Source organism: Natator depressus, chromosome 21 (genome assembly GCF_965152275.1).
Source record: "Natator depressus isolate rNatDep1 chromosome 21, rNatDep2.hap1, whole genome shotgun sequence".
Lineage (NCBI taxonomy): Eukaryota > Metazoa > Chordata > Testudines > Cheloniidae > Natator > Natator depressus.
In genome coordinates, this window is record NC_134254.1 from 2,106,534 (window position 1) to 2,117,878 (window position 11,345).

Sequence of the window (11,345 nt, forward strand, 5' to 3'; positions counted from 1 at the left end):
TACAGCTCACTGCATCCGATGAAGTGAGCTGTAGCTCACGAAAGCTTATGCTCAAATAAATTGGTTAGTGTCTAAGGTGCCACAAGTACTCCTTTTCTTTTTGCAAATACAGACTAACAGGGCTGTTACTCTGAAACCTCTCATCAATCTTGTTCATCTCCATCTTCTGAGGTGATAGCGAATCATAGAATGGGTTTGCAAACTTCTGCATGCACTGCCCCATCTATCAATGTACCTTCTAGGAACCGGTGGTCCAGGGTAGCTTAGTCTGCATGACCCATTCAGTCGTTAGCCTCTCTGCTGTGTCTACCAAGAGGGGGGGTGTGTGCTTGCTGGCAGTTGTGATGGTGGTTTGCATGCACTGGGATTCTCTCTGTTTGTTTTTCTTACTGTGCATGATTCACAGATGCTGTTGCTCTAAACACTCATTTCAGATTTCCAGGAGGTGAGGAGGATGTCATGGGAGATGCATTTACATTTGTAAATGCAATCAAAACTAATTAAAACCAGCACAAATACTGACTAATGGAGGAGGAAACCTGATTCCAGTCCCCTGGTCCCTTCCTCTAATTCTTGACATCGGGGGATGTTGCTTGTATCCCCAGTACTGAAGAGGCACCAGTGGCAGGAGCGGTCATGCTAAGTGGCATATCCGTGCGAAAGGGAACCTGCCTCCATTCTGCTTAGCCCTGCAACAAAGTTCTCCTGACTGTCATGAGCAAATTTCAAAGGCACCTTCCCCCTTAGAGATTGGGACCGGCTCTTCCTCAGCACTTTGGAACATGCCAGCACGCGCCATATTCTGGACAGGGCCCTTGGAAACCTAGTGTTAAAATTCCAGCCCCAGTGAAATGAAGTGAAATTGCTGTGATTCCTCCATCTCTCTGGAGGCTGCTAAATCCCAGAAGTCAAAGAAGTTCTCGCTCTAGGAAGAGAAGGGGTTTTGGCTTTAGAGTGGACCAGACTGCACCCAATAGGGATATTTTCAAAAGATTTCCCAGAGGAGGAGAATCCCAGCTCTGCCTGCAAGATCCACGAAGACCCTTACCCTGCAGACATGTCACCACACCACCCACTCCCACAAACACAAGAGGATTTCCAGTTATACAGGCTGAACTCGTTACTGCCATGAATAGACAATATATTTTCCAGGAGACAACGTTTCCCCGCGAAGTGCAGCCTCTGGGCAATGATGCTTCCTTCCTTGCTTATGGCTGAGCAGAAGCAGTTGTGTTTAAATCCTCTGTCCTGCTGTCTGTGCTCGTATACACTTCAGCTACACCACACTTACTATCCTTCTTATTATTCCTTCTTACTATCCTTAACCCTCCTTCCTGGATTCCTTGTCACGTCCTGCTCCAGTAAATCCGGGTAAAGGGCTAGTCAGTGGAAGCAAACGCAGCAGAAGCCGGGCCTGCCTGTTAATGGTAAGACATCATTGCCACAGCCTCCTTTACCCGCCCTGCACTAGCTCTTGCTGGATTGCCAGAGGAGCTGAGCATCCACACCTCACTGATTTCAGTGGAAACTGCTAGTGTTCAGCCCTTCTGAAAGCCAGGCCATCACCGAGCGAACAGAGGAACTTTTCACCATGCTCTGATGTCAGACTCATGCTCCAGCAGAATAATGGGCAGAGTGAATAGAAGAGTCCAAGACCTCCACCGAAAATGTCGTCTCCCCTGCTCTCAGATAGTCAAGTCTTGGGACAGCTGGGAAATGCATCTCAGCTGATCTCAATGGTTGGGTCACAAACGCATACGCACACACACACACACCCCTTTTCCATTTTAAAGCTTTGACCAATGTGTACAGAAAAGCCTATTCCGCAAAGGATGTTTTTCCCCCAAAAAATTAATATTTGTAGAGCAAATAAAGCAACAAATGGTGTCAGCTTGACATATGGTAACTGTTAGGGTGAGACAACCTGAAGGCCATAATTTATTGCTACCTGAAATGTGTTGGTTCTTTAAATATTCATCGTCGGAACTTCGCGTACCCCCCATCAATTGTCTCATGCCGGGCTCTGTCACTTGTTTTCATTTGGCACAAGGCCATTGTTTTAGGTTTGTTTCATTAAAGCTGAATTTATTCCAGCAAAGCAGTTAAAATATTCATTACTAGTCTTGTCACCTTTAAAATTCCCCTTTCCCTGTGTACTGTCAATAATTGTTCACTCCAGGCAGAGAACTTCAGAATGTCAATACTCCAGTCAAAGTCTCAAGTGAAAAAGGTGCTAACAAAAGTCAATCAAACTTGCAGAAATAGCTTGCATTGGAATGAATTTCCACTCAACTGCATTTTTAGCAGTCAAATTATTAACGCTTGCAGTTGGAGCAAGAGCATTAAATAGAACTCCACACAAAGAACAAATGTGAAAATTAAAAATATGTAGTTTACTAAACACATGAAATTGTAAATGCCACACTGAGCAGCGGGAGAGACAGGATTCCAATTAGAATGTAGAGCCAAATGTTTTTAAAATAAATTATTAAGCCAACGGAGGAGTGGGAAGAAAAACCCTCAAAATCACTGAATGGGATTTGTATAGTTGACATTATTGGCAATCTAGTTGACAAAACTGGAAAAATTATAAATATGGCATTTACCATCAGATCTGTCCTGAAAAATCTGTATCCATCTACTAGGTGTCCTTATCTGTCTGATCCAACCATCTGATAACACTGAAGACCAAGGTAATTGCATGCCAGCCTAACTTTTGACAAAATAATAAGATGCAAAGTAGCAGAGTAGCAAATTAATAGTAAAAAAGGCAAGTGAAGGCAATGAGAAGGGAGGGCTGGCTATAGGCCCAGGAAGAGGGTACGTTTGTTTGAACTTTGGCAGAGTAACCAAAACAGGAGAGTAAACATTTTCTTCTGTTTCTCCTCTATTTTGCACTAAGCTATTTGGTCCCAACGGAGCTCCGAGTGACAGACTTGTAATGGCTGGCTGAAATTACGATGAGGAATTTCCACAGTAGCAACCACAGTCCCTGAGCACCATCAGGCCCATTGTGCTACATGAACATGGGAAGAGACCGGTCCTGACCCAAAGAGCTAACGGTCTAAGGAGATGAGACAGAAAAGGGTGGGAGAAAGGCAGGATTATTAGCCCCAGCTGGGGAGCTGAGGCACAGAGTGATTAAGTGATCAGCCCAAGGTCACCCAGAGTCTGTGGCAGGGACAGGACTTGAATTTAGCTCTCCTGAGTCCCAGTCCTGTGCCATAGCTACCAGGCTCTTTCCTCTCTTGGCGTGCAGGTCACCTGAGGATTTTGTGAAGAAATGGACACTTCAGGCTCACTGCTGAAGACCCAGGGCACAGAGCCAGAGTGAATCTGAGGCCAGGGGATGTCCAGCTGTCCATGGCAAGGTGCGGCATAGAGGCTTGATTCTTGTTTTACCTTATACCCATCTGAATCAGTGTGGATGTTAGTGGAGTGACACACGTGTGAAACGAAATGAATGTAGGCGAGATCCAAATCACCCATGTGACACACGGGAATGAGAGGTGACTCAGGAGGAGATATTTGGAGGCAGGAAGAAAAGACATGGCACCTAGAGAGCAGATCTGGATTTCCCAGTGGAGAGTAGGAGTGTGGCCTGGGATGGCGCCCTCCATCGCTTTACTCTGCATTACAGACCACCTCACTCAACACAGCTCCTCCCTCTCCTTCCTTTGCACCTCCAGCCCCCGACTCACACTTCCCAGCTACCCAATTAACATGTCCCCGTCCTGCCAGCCAGGGCTCTCCCATCTCAGCACTGCTCTGCTGCGCCTAATGCTGAGACCGGGGGACTCCAAGCATTGATAGCAGGCTAGAGGACACATGCAAGAAGGAGTTTTGTTACTGCGGTCCACTTCCTGGGGCCAGCTGGGTTCTAAAGGACATTTAAGTACGGAGGCACTGAATACATGTAGTGAACAAGGCTAGTAATTTCCTAATTGCTACTTCACATGGCTCTTCCCTTTACTCTAAGCATGGACTGAGACAGGGCATCTCAGACATTCCTCATTTTCAATCAGTTTTCATGGTAAAGGGTTTTTTTCCCCGAAGAGGTAGAAAAGCAACAGTGTCCCTGTAGCTATTACCAGAACACGGAGTCATACAGGTCAGTCAGCAGGGACTTGTTTAAATAGTGTGAAATTGTTCTTTATGAGGCCACTCACCTTCTGGTCTCCAGGAATGGCCTTTTGCAATGTCTAATGTTCTCTGTTATCCCAGTGGTTATTTGTTAGACTCTGTCAGTCCAGCTGGGGGGCAGTTGTCCTGCGCTCAGATTGCTAACAGTTACGGATGGAAAGATAAACTGGCCAGCACTGAGAGTGAAGGACTAGCAGATACAGCAACCACAGCTGGTTCATCTTTCGATGTCCTGCAAAGGATTGTAAGAGTGTTTCCCTTTTGAAACTGCAGTTTGGTTCCTGTGTCTAGTGCCAAGTGGCAGGGAAGGGTGAGCTGAAGAACAAGACTTCATCACAGATGCATGGGGCATGAAGCCTCAACATGCAGAGATTCAGAGTACTGCTCCGGAGAGGGCCACAGGCACAGGGGGTGAGATCCTGGCTGCACTGAACTCAATGGCAAAACTCCCTTTGATTTCAGTGGGTTCACAATTTCACCCAGAAGGTTCACCACAGGTTCAAAGGGCAGGTGCAGGTTTGCGTTTGGCATTGATGGATGCAGGATCATAGAATCATAGAAGATTAGGGTTGGAAGAGACCTCAGCAGGTCATCTAGTCCAACCCCCTACTCAAAGCAGGACCAACACCAACTAAATCATCCCTGCCAGGGCTTTGTCAAGCGGGGCCTTAAAAACCTCTAAGGAAGGAGATTCCACCACCTCCCTAGGTAACCCATTCCAGTGCTTCACCACCCTCCTAGTGAAATAGCGTTTCCTAATATCCAATCTAGACCTCCCCCACTTCAACTTGAGACCATTGCTTCTTGTTCTGTCATCTGTCACCACTGAGAACAGCTGAGCTCCATCCTCTTTGGAACCCCCCTTCAAGTAGTTGAAGGCTGCTATCAAATCCCACCTCACTCTTCTCTTCTGCAGACTAAATAATCCCAGTTCCCTCAGCCTCTCCTCATAAATCATGTGCCCTAGTCCCCTAATAATTTTTGTTGCCCGTTGCTAGATTCTTTCCAATTTGTCCACATCCTTCTTGTAGTGGGGGGCCCAAAACTGGACACAATACTCCAGATGTGGCTTCACCAGTGCTGAATAGAGGGGAATAATTACTTCCCTCAATCTGCTGGCAATGCTCCTTCTAATGCAGCCCAGTATGCTGTGAGCCTTCTTGGCAACAAGGGCACACTGCTGACACATATCCAACTTCTTGTCCACTGTAATCCCCAGGTCCTTTTCTGCAAAACTGCCGCTTAGCCAGTCGGTCCCCAGCCTGTAGCGGTGCCTGGGATTCTTCTGTCTTAAGTGCAGGACTCTGCACTTTTCCTTGTTGAATCTCATCAGATTTCTTTTGGCCCAATCCTCTAATTTGTCTAGGTCACTCTGGACCCTATCTCTACCCTCCAGCATATTTACCACTCCTCCCAGTTTAGTGTCATCTGCAAACTTGCTGAGCGTGCAATCCACACCATCCTCCAGATCATTAATAAAGATGTTGAACAAAACCAGACCCAGGACAGACCCTTAGGGCACTCTGCTTGATACCGGCTGCCAACTAGACATCGAGCTGTTGGTCACTACCCATTGAGCCTGACAATCTAGCCAGCTTTCTATCCATCTTATAGTGCATTCATCCAATCCATACTTCTTTAACTTGCTGGCAAGAATACTGTGGGAGATTGTAACAAAAGCTTTGCTAAAGTCAAGGTCTATCACGTCCACCACTTTCCCCATATCCACAGAGCCAGTTATCTCAACATAGAAGGCAATTAGGTTAGTCAGGCATGACTTGCCCTTGATGAATCCATGTTGACTGTTCCTGATCACCTTCCTCTCCTCCAAGTGATTCAAAATGGATTTCTTGAGGACCTGCTCCATGATTTTTTCAGGGACTGAGGTGAGGCTGACCAGTCTGTAGTTCCCTGGATTCTCCTTCACTTTTTTAAAGATGGGCACTATATTTGCCTTTTTCTAATTATCCAGGACCTCCCCCGATCGCCACGAGTTTTCAAAGATAATGGCCAATGGCTCTGCAACCACATCACCCAACTCCCTCAGCACCCTCGGATGCAGCACATCCGGCCCCATGGACTTATGCATGTCCAGCTTTTCTAAATAGTCCTTAATCTGTTCTTTCACCACTCAAGGCTGCTCACCTCCTCCCCATACTGCCAAGGCAGCAGTCTGGAAGCTGACCTTGTCTGTGAACACCGAGGCAAAAAAAGCATTGAGTACTTCAGCTTTTTCCACATCATCTGTCACTAGGTTGCCTCCCGCATTCTACAAGGGTCCCACACTTCCCCTGACCTTCTTCTTGTTGCTAATGTATCTGTAGAAACCGTTCACATCCCTTGCTAGCTGAAACTCCAATTGTGCTTTGGCCTTCCTGATTACATCCCTGAATGCGTGAGCAATATTTTTATACTCCTCCCTAGTCACCTGTCCAAGTTTCCACTTCTTGTAAGCTTCCTTTTTGTGTTTAAGCCCACCGAAGATTTCTCTGTTAAGCCAAGCTGGTCGCCTGCCATATTTGCTATTCTTTCCGAACATCGGGATGGTTTGTTTCTGCGCCCTCAATAAGGCTTCTTTAAAATACAGCCAGCTCTCCTGGACTCCTTTCCCCCTCATGTTATTCTCCCAGGGGATCCTGCCCATTAGTTCCCTGAGGGCATCAAAGTCTGCTTTTCTGAAGCCCAGGGTCCATATTCTGCTCCTCTCCTTTCTTCCTTGTGTCAGGATCCTGAACTCGACCATCTCATGGTCACTGCTGCCCAGATTGCCACCCACTTCTACATCCCCTACCAATTCTTCCCGGCTTGTGAGCAGCAGGTCAAGAGAAGCACAGCCCCTAGTCGGTTCCTCCCGCGCTTGCACCAGGAAGTTGTTCCCAACACTCTCCAAAAATGCCCTGGATTGTCTGTGCACTGCTGGATCAGGCACATATTGCTTCCACTATGCCTAGTGTCTTCCCTGCCGTGACAGTGACCAGGGCTGAGGGGAATACCCTGGCTGGCGGTTTGGAGACGGGAGGATCCTGTGCTGCTCACACCCAGTGCAGTACTAGTTTGATACTAATGGAATTCACCCCACCTCTGCAAAGCATTGGGAGATGAGGGTGCCCAGCACCCCACAGACCAGGGCATGAGCCCTATGGGCTCTTCCCATCTCTAACGGTCATGATCCTATGGAAACTCAGGTTTCTTTCAGCCTTTGTTATTATAGCCCAAGTGGTTAAATTGATGGAAAGGTCCTGAATTTAAACCCTGAAGAGTGAATAACAGCCAGGTTAGACATTGAAGTAAATATAATGTTTGTACACCCTGAACATCCTAACAGAGGGGAGCGCCTGTTTTATCCATTCTGGCTGCAGCCCAATCTGATTTCCCTGCCCCGCACTCAGTGATATAATGGCACTGCAGTTGGAGCCTATCTTTGCAGAACAGACTGCAGTTTTCACTCTTCTTCGTATTTATTTCCTCTGGAGCCCTGACAAGTCTGGCACTCTTCTGTGCCCTTTAAATCACTTAGCTTCCCTCCCTGGCCCCTCATTTGATTCCTTTCTGATGAAACTGTCCTGAGGAAAAGGAAGCCCTCAAAGAGCCAGGGAGAGTTGGCCTCAGGAATCTCTCTCTCTCTCACACACACACCGGGCACAATATTTCATATGTCCTAAAGCAGCACCACAGACGCCCATGGCTTGTCAGCCCAATCTGAGTACGAATGGCACCACGCTGGATGGTAAGTGTGAGCTGAAGGGTTAAAAATAATTAGACTTACTGCTACAGAGCCAGCGAGTCAGGACAGTTTAACTAAGGGCCTGGCCACACTTGCAGATGCAGAGTGCTTTGAGTTAAACGCGCCTTCGTAGAGCACAGTAGGGAAAGCGCGGCCGTCTGTCCACACTGAGAGCTGCAAGCGCACTGGCGTGGCCACATTTGAGGCACTTGCAGCAGCATTGGGAGCTGTGCATTACGGGCAGCCATCCCACAGAGCACCTCTTCCCAGGCTGGCGCTGTGGCTTGTGGGAAAGGGGTGGGAGGGGCGCGGCATTCTGGGTCCTGTCCCAACGCCCCGTGAGACATCGGTTCGCATCCCAGCAATCCCTTTGCTTCCGTCCACATTTGGCTCCATCTTTCAACGTTTTTTGTACTGCGCGCTCTGCGGGAATGAATCCCTAAGTGCTGAGGAGTCTGCTGATGAGTCTCGCCAGCACGTCACGTTTGGCAGTTGAGTTATTCCTTAGGATCCAAAGTGACAGCGAGGGCTCCGACGATGATATCGACTTGAGAAATGCATATGACATGAGTTTGCTTGTGGCATTCACGGACCTGCTCACCACCGTGGAACGCCGCTTCTGGACTCGGGAAACAAGCCCTGAGTGGTGGGATCACATCGTCAGGCAAGTCTGGGATGACGGGCAGTGGCTGCAGAACCCTCAGGTGAGAAAAGTCACTGTCATGGGACTGTGTGCTGAGCTCGCCCCCACCCTGCGGCGCAAGGACACGAGATTGAGAGCTGCCCTGACGGTGGAGAAGCGGGTGGCTATTGGAATCTGGAAGCTGGCAACTCCAGACAGCTACCGATCGGTCGCTAACCAGTCTGGAGTGGGGAAGTCAACCGTTGGAATCGTGTTGATGCAAGTTTGCAGGGCCATTAATCGCATCCTGCTCAGAAGAACCGAGACTCCAGGTAACGTGCATGACATTGTGGATGGCTTTGCACAAATGGGTTTCCCTAGCTGTGGAGGGGCGATAGATGGCACGCATATTCCAATTCTAGCCTCCGAGTATGTTAATCGGATGGAGTATTTCTCTATGGGTCTCCAGGCGCTTGTGGATCACCGTGGGCATTTCATTGACATTAACGTAGGCTGGCCCGGAAAGGTGCATGACGCACGCATCTTTTGGGACACTGGTCTGTTCAGGAAGCTGCAAGCTGGGACTTTTTTCCCAGACCAGAAGATCACTGTAGGGGAAGTCGAAATGCCCATTGTGATCCTTGGAGACCCCGCTTACCCGTTAATGCCGTGGCTCATGAAATCCTACAAAGGGAGCCTTGACAGCAGCAAGGAGCAGTTCAACAACAGGCTGAGCCAGTGCAGAATGACTGTGGAGTGCGCTTTTGGCTGTTTAAAGGGCTTTTTTCTCTCTCACCGAAGTAGCAAGTCGCAGAGTAGGTAACAGTATAATCTGAAGTGCTCAGAGACTCTGTAGGAGTAAGTCAGTACATGATGAGCTACCCAATATTGTTAGCATCACTTGTCTTCCCCTTTACTTACTTCTCAAGAGCTGAGTTTAGGATTCTGCAATCCCTTTGCAGCCCCTGATAACTTCCCCAGCAGTTTGAGGCAGCTGGCTCAGCTTTCGGAATCTGAGATGGAGGAATGGAGGCCCAAATCCTCAAAAATATTTAGGAACCTGACTCCCACTGAAATCAAAAATGGAAATCAGACCCCAAGTCCCTTCTGCTTGGGAAGGTGGTGTTCTGCACTGCAAGGATCCAGCAGGCTGGAGTCACCACCAGCCCTGTTTGCTGTTATGTTAGAGTTGGGTAAACAGGCATTTAAAATAATCAAAGCATTAAAATACATGCTCTCCCCTGCCTTAATAAGAACAACAGATGAGCCTCCCCATCAAGATGATGCCTTAACACACAACACAATGATTATCCACTCTTATTACCATGGCAGCCCACATTCCTCCCCAGTGGAAACTCGTTAGTTTGATTAGTGAACCAGCCAGTGGCATCTGGCATGGGATGACAAATTGAAGAGAAGCCAAAGCAAGGGTTCAGGCAAAGCCTGCATCACATCAGGCCTGCATGGGATTCCGTTGTTTTTAAGAACAAGCAAACTTATTTCTGGCTGGGAGATTTTTTTTCCCTGTTTCATTTTCCTAAATATTTAGCAGTGGGGCATTAGACAGTTGAAAACTCTCCCAGGACTCCTCTGCCAAAGAGACCACTGGCCAGGAGAGCTACCGAGGTCTATTTAAAACATGCTCAGGCATTTTTAAGGCTTATGACCTACTTCCTCTCTAGAATAGTTTAAATAGGCAGCCATGTGACCATCCACCTTCATATCACCTCCTGGAGTGCTCTCTGACACAGACACAGCCTGTCATGCACAAGGATGATGCAGAATACTTCGAGTCTGAGTCTTCAGCCTACATTTGCTTCCAGAGTTAAAAAGCAGGACAGAGGAGAATCCACCTCCCACTCCTGTAGTTATGTTGGCTCTGTAGGGCTGAGCATGGTCACTTCTCAGAGCAGCCCTGTATGTTAAAGGGAACCATACACCACGGGGATGTTCTGGCAGGAATAAACTTCCTTCAGCATCCCATGTAATCAGAAGTGAAAGACTTCCTGAGCTCCCCTTTGAAAGAAGAACAGGAGGACTCGTGGCACCTTGGAGACTAACAAATTTATTTGCGCATAAGCTTTCATGAGCTACAGCTCCACTTCATTGGAAGCATGCAGTGGAAAATACAGTGGGGAGATTTTATATACACAGAGAACATGAAACAATGGGTGTTACCATTCACACTGTAATGAGAGCGATCAGGTAAGGTGAGCTATGCTCAGATAAATTTGTTAGTCTCTAAGGTGCCACAAAGTACTCCTTTTCTTTTTGCGGATACAGACTAACACAGCTGCTACTCTGAAACCTTTGTAAGAAGTGGTAGGTAATGGGCTTCAGCATGTACTTTGACCTATGCTGTTTGCTATGAGTGTGAGATCAGCTATTCATCTCCTGAGGTGCTGGGAATAAAAATGGTTATTTACTGAGTGAGACAGTATTTAATGAAAGGTCTTGGGGCTCTTGGTTGCAACTTCTATTTCAGCTCCTTTTCCCAGCTTAGACTTTCTGACACTCACAGCAGATGCCTCTACGCTTGCCGACCCTAAGTGTTACCTGATCTGCAAGAGGATTCAAAGGCTGATACCTGCTTTCTGATCACACCTAGGAATTCAGCAAGTTCCATGTTATAACATCAGGGTCCAGGCATCCCAAGGAGAGAACAGAAGGTTTAAACCCCCAAAATGAGCAGTTGAACTGATTGCAAACTGTATTATTGTGCTATGGAAGTGTATCACGTGAGGTATTTTATGAAAGCTTGTAACATTCTGAACATGATAGTCATTATGAAATATTAGAAAAGGAGTACTTGTGGCACCTTAGAGACTAACCAATTTATTTGAGCATAAGCTTTCG